Source organism: Sus scrofa, chromosome 15 (genome assembly GCF_000003025.6).
Source record: "Sus scrofa isolate TJ Tabasco breed Duroc chromosome 15, Sscrofa11.1, whole genome shotgun sequence".
Classification (NCBI taxonomy): domain Eukaryota; kingdom Metazoa; phylum Chordata; class Mammalia; order Artiodactyla; family Suidae; genus Sus; species Sus scrofa.
Genome location: NC_010457.5, coordinates 129,819,737 through 129,832,053, shown reverse-complemented (window position 1 = coordinate 129,832,053; position 12,317 = coordinate 129,819,737).

The following is a 12,317-nucleotide window of genomic DNA, read 5'->3' as shown; positions in this document are numbered from 1 at the left end:
TGGGCTCAGCTTGTGGCCATGCAGAACCCTGGCTGCTCAGCCAGAAGAAGTGACATGGCTCCACCAGCCTCCTGGCTGTAAGGCTGGAATGCTGCTGGAATGAAGGGCTTCACGGAGTTGAAAACAAGAGCCTTAGCAAGTGGATAACCAGAGAACCAGGGAAGCATGCAAAGAATGCAGCCCTTCAGCTAAATTACCTAACTGGAAATTACTCACCCAGGAGCTCCATCCTGCTGGGAACTCTGGGTCAATTTGTGAAGAAATAAGCAGTTTAAAAAAAAATCTCCAGACTGAACATTTTTTATTTTGAAAGTTTTATAGTCATGAAACTAGAGAAAAAGGTGGAGTGATCTTCTCAAATCCCAATGAATTTGACTTTGCTTCTTTGTTCCCCTTTCTAAAGACATTTTAACTACTGTTTTTAATGGCTTTTAAAAAACACCAGTTGAGTCAGAAAGAATCTGAGTCAATCCAAGTTATGCTGCCAGATTAGGTAGAAACATTATTAGGTCTCTCTCTTGTGTCATTTTAAGAAGTTAAAAAAAAAAAAGTATTTGTACTTGTTTAAAAGGGAAATAGGAAATAGTAAAAGCAGTACAGGTTGTCCTCATATTTCAAAGGCAAGTTTTTCAAAATACATATGAGTCAGTATTTGAAACTTGAAACAGTTTTTCTCACAGAAGGAATGTGAAATTGTGTGAAGGTTTACAGAAAAAAAAAAAAAAACCTGCACTGTGCTATAAACATTACATACTTTATATTTTAGCATTTGAGAAAATGTATCCTGAGAATCTTAGTCAAGACGTGCAAATAACAGAAACCAGCTAGCTGGCTGACTATGAGATGGGAACTCCTTAAAAGGAAGCAAGGTTATCTCTTAGAATTCAGGAATGTCCACTGGCAGCATGGGAACCAGGGCCAGGAACTCTGTAAAACTGTCATCGCCTCACCTCTGCTCTTATCTCTGCCTCCTGGACCTAGCAGACAGGCTTGTGTTGCCCTCTCTGTACACAGCAGGCACTGCAGGGTCACCTGGTAGCTTCAGAGACTCAGCTATACCCTTTGGGCCTATGTCAGACTAACTGGACTAGGTCTCGGCTCTAATTCCAAATGGCCATTAATTGGCCTAATTTGAGTCAGGACGGCCAACGTCCAGACGGTGCCAGGATATCAATTCTGTAGCAAGGATGCAATTCTTTTTTTTTTTTTTTTTTTTTTTTTTTCTGCTGTACAGCACAGTGACCCAGTTATACATATATATACATTCTTTTCCTCATATTATCTTCCATCATGTTCTATCCCAAGAGATTGGATAGAGTTCCCTGTGCTGTACAGCAGGACCACATTGCTTATCCATTCTTAATGTAATAATTTGCATCCCCTAACCCCAAACTCCCAGTCTATCCCATTCCCTCATCCCTCCCCCTTGGCAACCACAAGTCTGTTCTCTATATCCATGTCTGTGTTGCTGTTCTTAGAGAAAGAAGTTGTCTTGAGTTTTAACTCATTGGCATCCAAAGATAATACCATAATACCATAGTCAAGATGACTCCAATGTCGCTGTGGATGTTGGTGGGGGTGGCTTAGGGGGCGATGGCTTAGGAGTGTGTAGCTTTAGGAATACTTTATTAACTCTTCCAATTGATTGACTGATTTTTTTGATTGATTGACTTTGTGTCTTTTCAGGGCTACACCCTGGCATATGGAGGTTCCCAGGCTAGGGGTCAAATGGGAGCTGTAGCTGCCAGCCTACATCACAGCCACAGCAACACCATATCTGAGCCCCATCTGTGACCTATACCACAGCTCACAGCAACGCTGGATTCTTAACCCATTGAATGAGGCCAGGGATTGAACCTTTGTCCTCATGGATGCTAGTCGGATTTTTTTCCGCTGAGTGGCGACAGAATTCCAACTCTTCCAATTTAGATACTAGAAGATATCCCTCTACCATGCAAAAACTTAACAAACAGAAACCTTATTTAAGTAGCATTGTGCCACCAGAAGAGAGAGCGCTCGCATCTTGTGACAATAGCTGAGCCCAGCTGGAAGAAGACTCTTCTTATGTCCTGGCAAGGACTCAGCCAAGGAAAGGCTATAGACTCTGTTTACCACAGCCCTTCCAACTTCCTTTTCCATCTATAGAAGCTCTCTCTTTTTCTTGCCTCACACATGGCTTGCTGTGGTTGCAGACCCAGAATTGCAATTCTTTGCTGATCCCAAATGAACCCATTTTGCTGGAGAAATAACTGGCAATCTATTTGTTTCAGGTCAATAACTTGCATCCCTGTAGGTCAGCTTAAATTTGTTGAGGAATACAGGGGAGATGAGGGTGGGAGAAATGGGGAGTCTTTGGCCAAATGGTACAAAGTTCCTATTATACAAGATGGGAGTTCCTGCTATGGCGCAGTGGCTTAATGATCCGGCTTGTTTCTGTGGCATTGCAAGTTCAACCCCCAGCCCAGAGCAGTGGGTTAAGGATCTGGTGTTACCACAGCTGTGGTGTAGGTTACAGATGTGGCTCAGATTCCATCCCTGGCTGGGGAACTTCCATATGCCTCAGGTGTGGCTAAAAAAGGGGAAAAAAAAAAAAGGTATACTTTCTGGTTCTGGGGATCCAGTGCACAGCATAGTGAGTATAGCTAATTATACTGTGTTATATACTCAACTTTTGCTAAGAGAATGGATCTTAAGTGTTCTCACCACACACACATGCACACACAGAGGCAACTCTATGAGGCAGTAGACATAATTTTCTTGACTATAGTAGTCATTTCACAGTGTATATCTGTATCAGATAACCACATTGTACACCTTAACAATACACAAATTTATTGGTTAATTATATCACAATAAAGCTGGGAAAAAAAAACAGTGCCCAATTGCCATGGGGAAATAGATCATTTCTGATATGGTATCACTTCACTTACTTGTATAAAACATAGACATCCTCTTATATAATTGGGGTCTGCTAAGCCTTTCCCAAAAATCCTTTATATGCTTTCAAACCTTATTGAAATAAATGAGCTCGTTTGATCACCACACCCATCTTACAATACCAGTGACTTTTCCCCTCACTTTACAGGGTAGAAAACTGATTCAGAGTTAGTGTACTGGGGTTGAAAACCTGATGATGGACTCAGGAAAGTTTGTGTAGCTTCTGGGAAATCTCATGGATTCTGAACTGATAATTGCTTGCTTTAATAGGATGATTGTTTTTTAAAATATCAGATGAGGATGTATGTACCTTAATGCTCTCCTCTTTGCCAGTAAGTAAACTTCGATGGGGGTCCTTGTGGGGAGTCATGACATGCGTGTTAAGCACACAATTTTTTTTTTTTCTTTTTACAGCCACACCTGCAGCATATGGAAGTTCCCCAGTCAGGGACTGAATCAGAGCTTCAGCTTCAGTTTACGCCACAAGCACAGCAACACCAGACGCTTAGCCCAGTGAGCCAGGCCAGGGATGAACCTGCATTCTCACAGAGACAACACTGGGTCCATAACTCAGTGAGCCACAATAGGAACTCCAATATTAAGCACACAATTTATCTCACACACCAGTTCATGAGTTTGGTCCGTATGATTGGGCCTCCGTGCTTATCTCGAACACCCCCTCCCAACACCCAGAAAAACCTCTGCTCTGAATTTCAGCCTGTATGGCAGCCTGGTGCCCCACCAAACTATTGAGCCTGAGTCAAACCTATTTACCTGAGAATATTGATGGGGTCACTTCAATAAAGACCACCCACCAGTCTAGAACCCAAATCCTCTGACCATCAGGGTTTCAACTGCCCTCTGCGTTTCTTCAGACACCAACAGGAGTCTGGACCAGACTTGAGTTCATCAAACAACATTAGGCATGGATTTGTCTCTTGACTGTCTTCCTAAGGAGGCTTTCCTTTCTTTCTCTCTTTCTTTCTTTCTCTCCTTTCTTTCTTTCTTTCTTTCTCTTTCTTTCTTTCTTTCTTTCTTTCTTTCTTTTTCTTTCTTTCTTTCTTTCCTTCCTTCCTTCCTTCCTTCCTTCTTTCCTTCTTTCTTCCTTCCTTTCTTCCTTCCTTCCTTTCTTTCTTTCTTTCTCTTTCTTTCTTTCTTTCTTTCTTTCTTTCTTTTTCTTTCTTTCTTTCTTTCCTTCCTTCCTTCCTTCCTTCTTTCCTTCTTTCTTCCTTCCTTTCTTTCTTTCTTTCTTTCTTTCTCTTTCTTTCTTTTTTTCTTTCTTTCTTTCTTTCTTTCTTTCCTTCCTTCCTTCCTTCCTTCCTTCCTTTCTTTCTTTCTTTTTCTTTCTTTCTTTCTTTCCTTCCTTTCTTCCTTCCTTCCTTCCTTCCTTTCTTTCTTTCTTTTTCTTTCTTTCTTTCTTTCTTTCTTTCCTTCCTTCCTTCTTTCCTTCTTTCTTCCTTCCTTTCTTCCTTCCTTCCTTTCTTTCTTTTTCTTTTTTTCTTTCTTTCCTTCCTTCCTTCCTTCCTTCTTTCCTTCTTTCTTCCTTCCTTTCTTCCTTTCTTTCTTTTTCCCTCTCTCCCTCTCTCCCTTTCTCTCTCTCTCTCTTTCTCTCTTTCTTTCTTTCTCTCCTTCCTTCCTTCCTTCATTTTCTTTCTTTCTTCCTTTTTTTTTTTCTTTTAGTCGTTTTAGGGCAACACCCCATGGCATATGGAAGTTCTCAGGCTAGGGATCCAGTCAGAGCTGTAGCTGCCAGCCTCCACCATGGCCACAGCCAAGTGGGATCTGAGTCATGTCTCTGACCTACACCATTGCTCACTGCAATGCTGGATCCTTAACCCACTAATCAAGGCCAGGGATCAAACCTGCATCCTCATGGATACTAGCTGGATTTGTCTCCGGTGAGCGACAGTGGGAACTCTCTAGGTAGTCCTTTCTATAGCCAGGTCATTCCCCCACCTAAGGCCCTGGAGCTTCCTGGTTACATTGCGTCCCCAACACACCCTGCAGCAAATTGAAATATATTTTGTCAGAAACAAAGATAAAGGAATAGCAGTTCTAAATTTTGAAGATCCTTTATTGAAAACCCTTATTTTATATACAGGAAATCTACACGATTCGTAACTGACAGATTCAGAGCTGGAACTAAAGCCCCTTTAAGGACAAGAGGAGGGGTGGGGGTTTCTTTCCAGGATCATATGTTTATTACCTGTGAGGCTACTGAAGGGGTACCGGTGACGGTGGCTGGTCATGCACGTGCCATCTGAGGGCTGAAAGATGACAGACAGATTGTGAGGGATGAACAAGACTTTTACAGATTATGCCTTTAGGGAAAAAAAAAAAAAAAGACAGTGAAGACACAGGGTGCTAAAGCAGAATGAAAATATAAATATAGTCCTGGTCACTTGTGTGTAAGATCTAGTCCTCAAGGGGCTACAGTGGGTGCATGGAGACCTCACAGCAGGCTCCTTTTCCTGCCACCTGCTTCAGGGACACACCGCTCCATTGTCTGCTACTACTTGAGTGTAGAATTATTGCCATCTACACATAGTTAACGGAATAGTAAAATAGTCTACCTTAAAAATAGAATTGATGCCTTTTTGTCACTCTTCCTGATCTCCTGGCCTCGTTAGGCGGTCATCCTCCTGGTTCACAGCTTCCAGTTTACATGTTCACATGTAACTACAAGGACATGCATGTTTCAAAGCAATCTCTAACATCCTTTGGGATGTTTCAAAATAGATATACCTGGCATTACAGAGAATCTATTCTTCGGCAGTTTCTCCCCCTTTAAAATGAAATCTGTGCGGTCTTTGTGATATGTGTAGCTTCATTCGAGTCCATTTTCTTTCTTTATACTCTTCCACTCTACGAAGATACCGCATTTGATTTATTTTTATATTAATGGATGTTTAGGTTATCCTATCTTTTATTATTTTAGGCAATATGGTTGGGAACGTTCAGGTAAACGTTTTCTTGGGTGTATTCTGCAAGAATGGCTCCAGGCTACACACCTGGAAGTCACATAGCACAAGCATCTTTATGTTTGCTAAAGCACCACAAACTGTTTTACAAAGTCACTGTACTGAGCGAGTCACTCTACTGGCAATGAATAATAATTTCCTTTAGTCATTTTTAAAAAATGCTTAATAATATTACAAGTTTTATTTATTACCAATCTGGTGGACATGAAATCTCATGATTTTCATGTTTTAACTTTTTTTTTTTCCTTTTAAGGCTGTACCTGCAGCATATGGAAGTTCCCAGGCTAGGGGTCGAATTAGAGCTGCAGGGCTGGCCTATGCCACCGTCACAGCAACACTGGATCTGAGCTGTGTCTGTAACTTACACCATAGATTTGGGCAATGCCAGATTCTTAACCCATTGAGCGAGGCCAGGGATCAAACCCACATCCTCACGGAGACTCGGGTCCTTAACCCCCTGAGCCACGATGGGAACTCTGTGATTTTAATTTTAATTTTCCTAATTACTAGTGAGGTTGAGAATCTTTTTGTGTAAATATTACTTATTTAGGTTCATCCTCTCTGAATTGCCTACTTCTATTTTTCCCATTTTCTGTGAGATTATCATTTAGTTATTGATTTATAAGATTCTCAAGTGGTTTTATAAGCTTTGATATTGAAGTTACACATATATTTTTCACCCTAAATGAATAAAGTTAGAAGGGATTTGAAGCCTACATAATATCTGATATTCACTCATAAAATCAAACACTTTCATCTTACATGAGCAGATACTGAATTATTTCCCCAAGGACATGTAGGCATTCAGTGGCTGCCAGGTATAGAACCTATATCTCTTGCCCCTTGCTAAGGACTTTTCCAATTCTATCTTGATACAGCTTCTAATTTATTCATTCAGCATGAATGCCTTAGCCAGCCCTCATCATGCGACACTTTGCTGCAACACTGAATTTTATGGGGCAGACCACACCAGCCACTTAAGGCTCTGAGATATGCAATGTCCTTCATTTCCTTGGGCTTCTACATATGTTCTGCCTGTCAGAAGCAAATATCTTTCTCCATTATTCTGCCACAATTATTTTTTACTCTTTGTTCAAGATTCAACCAAATCATATCCTCAATCTGTAAAGATTTCCCTCAACTGCCTTAGGTACTGTGTTAGGCAGTTCCTCCAGCAGACTGTTTTAGTTTTCTTTAATTCCAGGTCTGCCTTCCTCCAAATTGTATGATAATAAATGACAAGTCCCATATGGTGTATATTCCCAAGGGCCAGAAATATGATGTTTGTAATAGCTGTCCGTTGAATGAATGAACAATTGATGGATTAAAAGAAAAGCTGGCAGAAGGGGTCAGACCCTATGCAAATTTATACTCCATCTTAATAAATGTGATGAGCGTGGCTTAGTTTACAATGCACAGCCATCTTGTGCGGATATAATGATACTGATAGAATGATCTATTCTAATTTCAGAGCCTTTTAAACATTTTTCCCTCCCTGGGCCTGTCACCTTTTAATATGTTTGAGACAGATTTCTAATGACCATGATTTATGACTATTTGACTTACTGCCAGAAACACACTGGAGAAATGGTTAGCTCTGAAAGACAAGCAGTTACTTGAAACCTGCTTTACATTTTAGGGATTAACCTAATATGATCAGAGGTTCTTCTGAGGTGTGCACGCCACAAAAATGACAAAGATGACCCAAGTCCAGATGAATCCGTTTTCTACTGAAACTACATCTTCCAGACATCTGGAAAGGTAGAGACAAAGTGAAATTCATCACCTGTTTTTACAGCTGCACTAGGCTAGAAAGTGACAAATAGGCCCTCCAAAAGATTGTGACCTTCTTGATATGGACAAACCTTTTCTGATTGCTTCTCTGCCTGAGAGTCATCAAGAGCACGCTGCTATAATTTATTGCGAAATCAGAAGTCACTGCATAACTTGAAGGCCAAATTCACTTCAATTCATTTATTGCTTTCGTTATCTCTAGTTTAATGCTACTACGAATTTTAAGTAGTTTGGGCATTACATGTATTTCCACCTGAATATATTAACTAGAAATAATTTTCCCTCGCTCTTTTCCTTCTCAAGTTGCAGACATCACATAAACACCTCCCTAAAATTAAAGCATTTGACTCAAATACATTGTGCATCTAAGTGTGAGTCAGGACATCCTAGGGTATGAAGCTACTTCCTGCTTGCAAATTAAGTCCCCTTGGCTTAAATGCAACTGCAGCGTCATGTTGAGTAGCAGGTTCTGTATTGTCATCTACTGTATCCTTGGTGCCTGCAACTGAGACCAGAACACACATGGATAAGCAATGATATCCTGCTCTATAGCATAGGGAACTGTGTCCAGTATACCTGTGTATATATATATATATATATATATAGTATATCTAGTATAACTGTATCTGTATTTATATACATGACTGGGTCACTTTGTTGTACAGCAGAAATTGACAGAACATTGCAAATCAACTAAAATAGAAAAAATAAAAATCTCACCCAAAAAAGTACATGTATTATTGAATGAGGCAAGAATATTCTAACACATATTTGAGGTGAAGAAAATAAAGTTCAGAGAAATTAAGTAATGTTTCAATGGCAACCCAGAATTTTGGAGATCTCTTGTTCTTAACTTCTATAATCTCCTCAAACGATGAGGTCTATTTTATTTAACCAATGCCTGCATCTAGCAGTCTTGCAGTTTTTCAGATTCCTTTTCATGGCTCCTTAGGGAAATAGGTTTTTATCCTAGAGTTTGGAAAGGAAGATCCTTTTCATGGTTCCTAAGTTATTTCTCACCATTGGGACCGAAAGGGGTGATGGGCATTTACCCGAGATAAAGTGCCAACAACTTAGCATCAATGTGCCAATTACTCACAGCAGTCACTGGACACCATGGCACCTGGAAAAGATGAGAACCAACTAGTGCACTTCTTATCACTCCTTGTCTGCTGCATGATCCTTCTGGGCTTCCCCCAGGTGTGTCTCACTTTCACCTTCACTGGTTCTCCTTGTAAATTCTTGGGTCTTTGTAGTTCCTTTCTAATAATTTTGACCACACTCATGCATTCTACTTTGTCCTAATTGAGAACCATGCACTGTAAAATATTTGGGACTAACAGTTAAAATTCAAATGACCAAATCACAGAATTTTCTATTTCCAAAGGAGGGGAGAATGTATATGAGAGAGTATATAACATTCTATAATGTTCATATAAATATATGGAGGATATATAATATTCTGTATTCTATAAAATATATAATTTTACCCACCTAGAAACTGAAGCATGAGGAGGCAAAGTGACCCAATCAAGGCTAGCAGGTATATTATACAGAGTATTAAACAGCTTGGTAGAAGTAAATAAGAGCTATGGGGGAAAACATAAGATGGTAGTATTTAGTAGAAGATAAAATCCTCAAGAAGATAAGATTTGAGCAGACTTGGAAGTGAGATTGCTGTCCTAAAGACGATGTGGAAAAGCAATGCAAGCAGAGTTTAGGGGGCAAAGACTCCAAGGCAAGAACATGCCTGGTGCCTTTTAGGACAAGCAAGAAGGCCAAAGTGGAATGATCAAGACTAAACGTCAGAGAGGTGACCACAGGGTAATGAGGAAGAACCAGTGGAGCCAGATAAGCAACTTTAAGTCTGTTGGCTTTGAGTAAGCTGAGGCCTGGCAAAATTCAGCACATTTATAAGGACAGATATTATGCAGGCCCACGGATCATAATATCTAGAACTGAGTCAAAATGAAGATAAGGTAGAACAAACTCTTGAGATACAAAAAAAGCAGCTCTCCTCCAATTTTTTCTGTTTTCTTTTTTAATATATTGCCTTAAATGCATCAGAAAAGAGAAAAAAAACAACTAAAAATGAGCTCAAGTGGTTGGATAAAGAACACTATATTTTAAAAGCCTGAAAGTATATAACAAAAGAGCAGAAGTCAATATAACAGAAGATGAAGATCTAATCATACCACTAAAACAAAAAGTTGATTCCCTTGAAAGACTAACAGTAACAAAAGTTCTTTCAAAATTGATCAAGAAAAAAAGAGATAAATTAAAAAATATATCATATTATAAACATCACCTAGGAGAGAACTACAGATAAAGTTGACATATAATCTATAATAAGAAAATATCAATTTTTAAACCTACAAATGTCAAAGCACAGACGAAATAGACAAACTCCTAAAAAAATATATCTTTCCAAGCAGGTTCAATAAGGAAAGGAAAGTCTAAATAATTTTGTAACTATAAAGTAATTGAAATGATAAGATAGTCTTTTGAAATATATGTCCGACCCAGCTAGATTTATAGATATTTTCTAGCAACAGTTATGGTTTTAAGTCATTGCTCTCTGGAAATAGAAAGGAAGGAAAACTAGCCGCCTCTTTGGCAAAACTGATTTCTAAGCCAGAAAAGGTAGTTTGGGAAAAGGAAATTGTTAACCCAACATAACTCTTATACATACATATAAATTTCCTAAACAAAACATTAGCAAATCAAATCAAACACTGTATAAAAAGTAATACCCACAATCAAGTTAAGTGCAATTCAAAAATGAAAGGATGGTTTCAAAAAATCTAAAAATTCCATTCACCCCAGTGATCCAGTGTCTTTCAAACATGTTTTTTCCTTTCTTAACTTTCTCTTGTTTTGTTTTTTCCACAGCTGCTGGTTGCTCTTCTTGTGACAAGAGTGGTAGACAAGGCTTCTTGCACCCTGGAAATAATGCTGACACAGCCTGGCCAGACACGAGGCGGAAAGACAATAATGTTTCTACCAGGAGGCTGCATCAGTGCTGCTTGTGCTGATTTTGTTCAAGATGATCTAAAACATGTCCATGCGAGGGACCTGCAGGTCCAGAGATTCATGGTCTGATAATAGATAACTGATAAAATTACTAACAGGGCCACCAACACCAGCCTTTGGGCGTCAAATCCACCATCTTTCTTCTTGCATTAGGGTTTTCCATGCTGTGTGCCCTGCTGCTAGGATAAGAATATACAGTAAACTAGATTACTTGATTTTCCCAGCGTGCCTCTTTCCTCTTCCATTAACACTGCTACCGCGACCTTCACTTTACCATCAAAGTTCCTGAAATAATGATTGAGGCACCCTTCCTCAAATGCTCGCTTGCACTGCAGGATCATGCAATCTGAATTACTCTACTGACTGTCAATTTGAAGTCAGTCCACAGAAATCACCAAATCCAATGCCCTTTCATAAATCCTTCATCTTTGGCATTAATCTGTCATTTTTTGTGCATTTCTAACCCCTACTTTGTCCCTCACATTCCTCCCTCCCCACTTCTGTCTTCCATGCCCCCAGCACCCTCCAGTTTTGCTCTTTAACTCTCTCACTTTTTATTTTTATTTTTAATTTTTATTCTTCCTTCTGGAACATGTCTCATGTTGTGACTTTATTAATTTTCTTCTTATCTCTCTTTTCATACCACCCTTGACTCATTGTTCTGTCGTTTCAACAACCATGGCCATTCTGATTTTAGGCTTATATCTCTCAGCCACTGAATTCCCACGTTAAGAGACTGATGAAAGGAGAGAGATTCTTTCTTAGGTCCTGATCTTTTCCTTAAACATCCCGACACCCCCTGCGCATCTCTGCTTGCCTGTCCTCTTGATATTACCAACTCAACACGCCTTTAAACCAGTCCTTTTCTTTTCTCCACATCATCAATGCCACAGTTGGTTAACTTCTCAATTAATCTGGTTAAATGCCTTTCACTCACCTGTACTTGTCCCTTCCACTTTCGAAAAACTATAAAAAAATGTGCCTCCACACATGCCCCTTCACCAAATGACCAAACCTACTTTTCCAGCCTTCATTCTTACTACTTAACAGATAAAAGCTAACATTCATCTCATAATGTCAGAGTTCATACATTTTGATTGACTGATCTTTTTAAAAAGAGGATGGAGAGTGACATTTCTTTTATTTCCAATTATCAAATGTGCTTGGGAAAGACGAAGATGCTTGCCAAATGTCACAGCTCGATAAGGGGCATGGCTAGGAGGAAGGTCATCTTATGCCAAATATCTTAATTTTTACAATGGGAAATGATGTTTTCTAAAGGCTTTCTAAACATCGTTCTTGTTCCTCAGTGTGCTCTTACAAGTATTCTGACAAATATAATCCCTGGTAAAAGCAAATGCCTTCTCGATTCTTTTTGGAATCATTCCCACACTCAATCACTTCCATGAAAAATGTTTTCATCCCCAAATCCCAAGTGAATTGACAACTGCTCCACACAGCCCTTTCTCACTGGAAGAGCCACTTCCTGTTGAATATCTATGGCTCTGGGTTTACATTGCTTTCCAGGCACATAAGACATAAGACACGCGTCAGAGTTATTTGAGTGCTTAA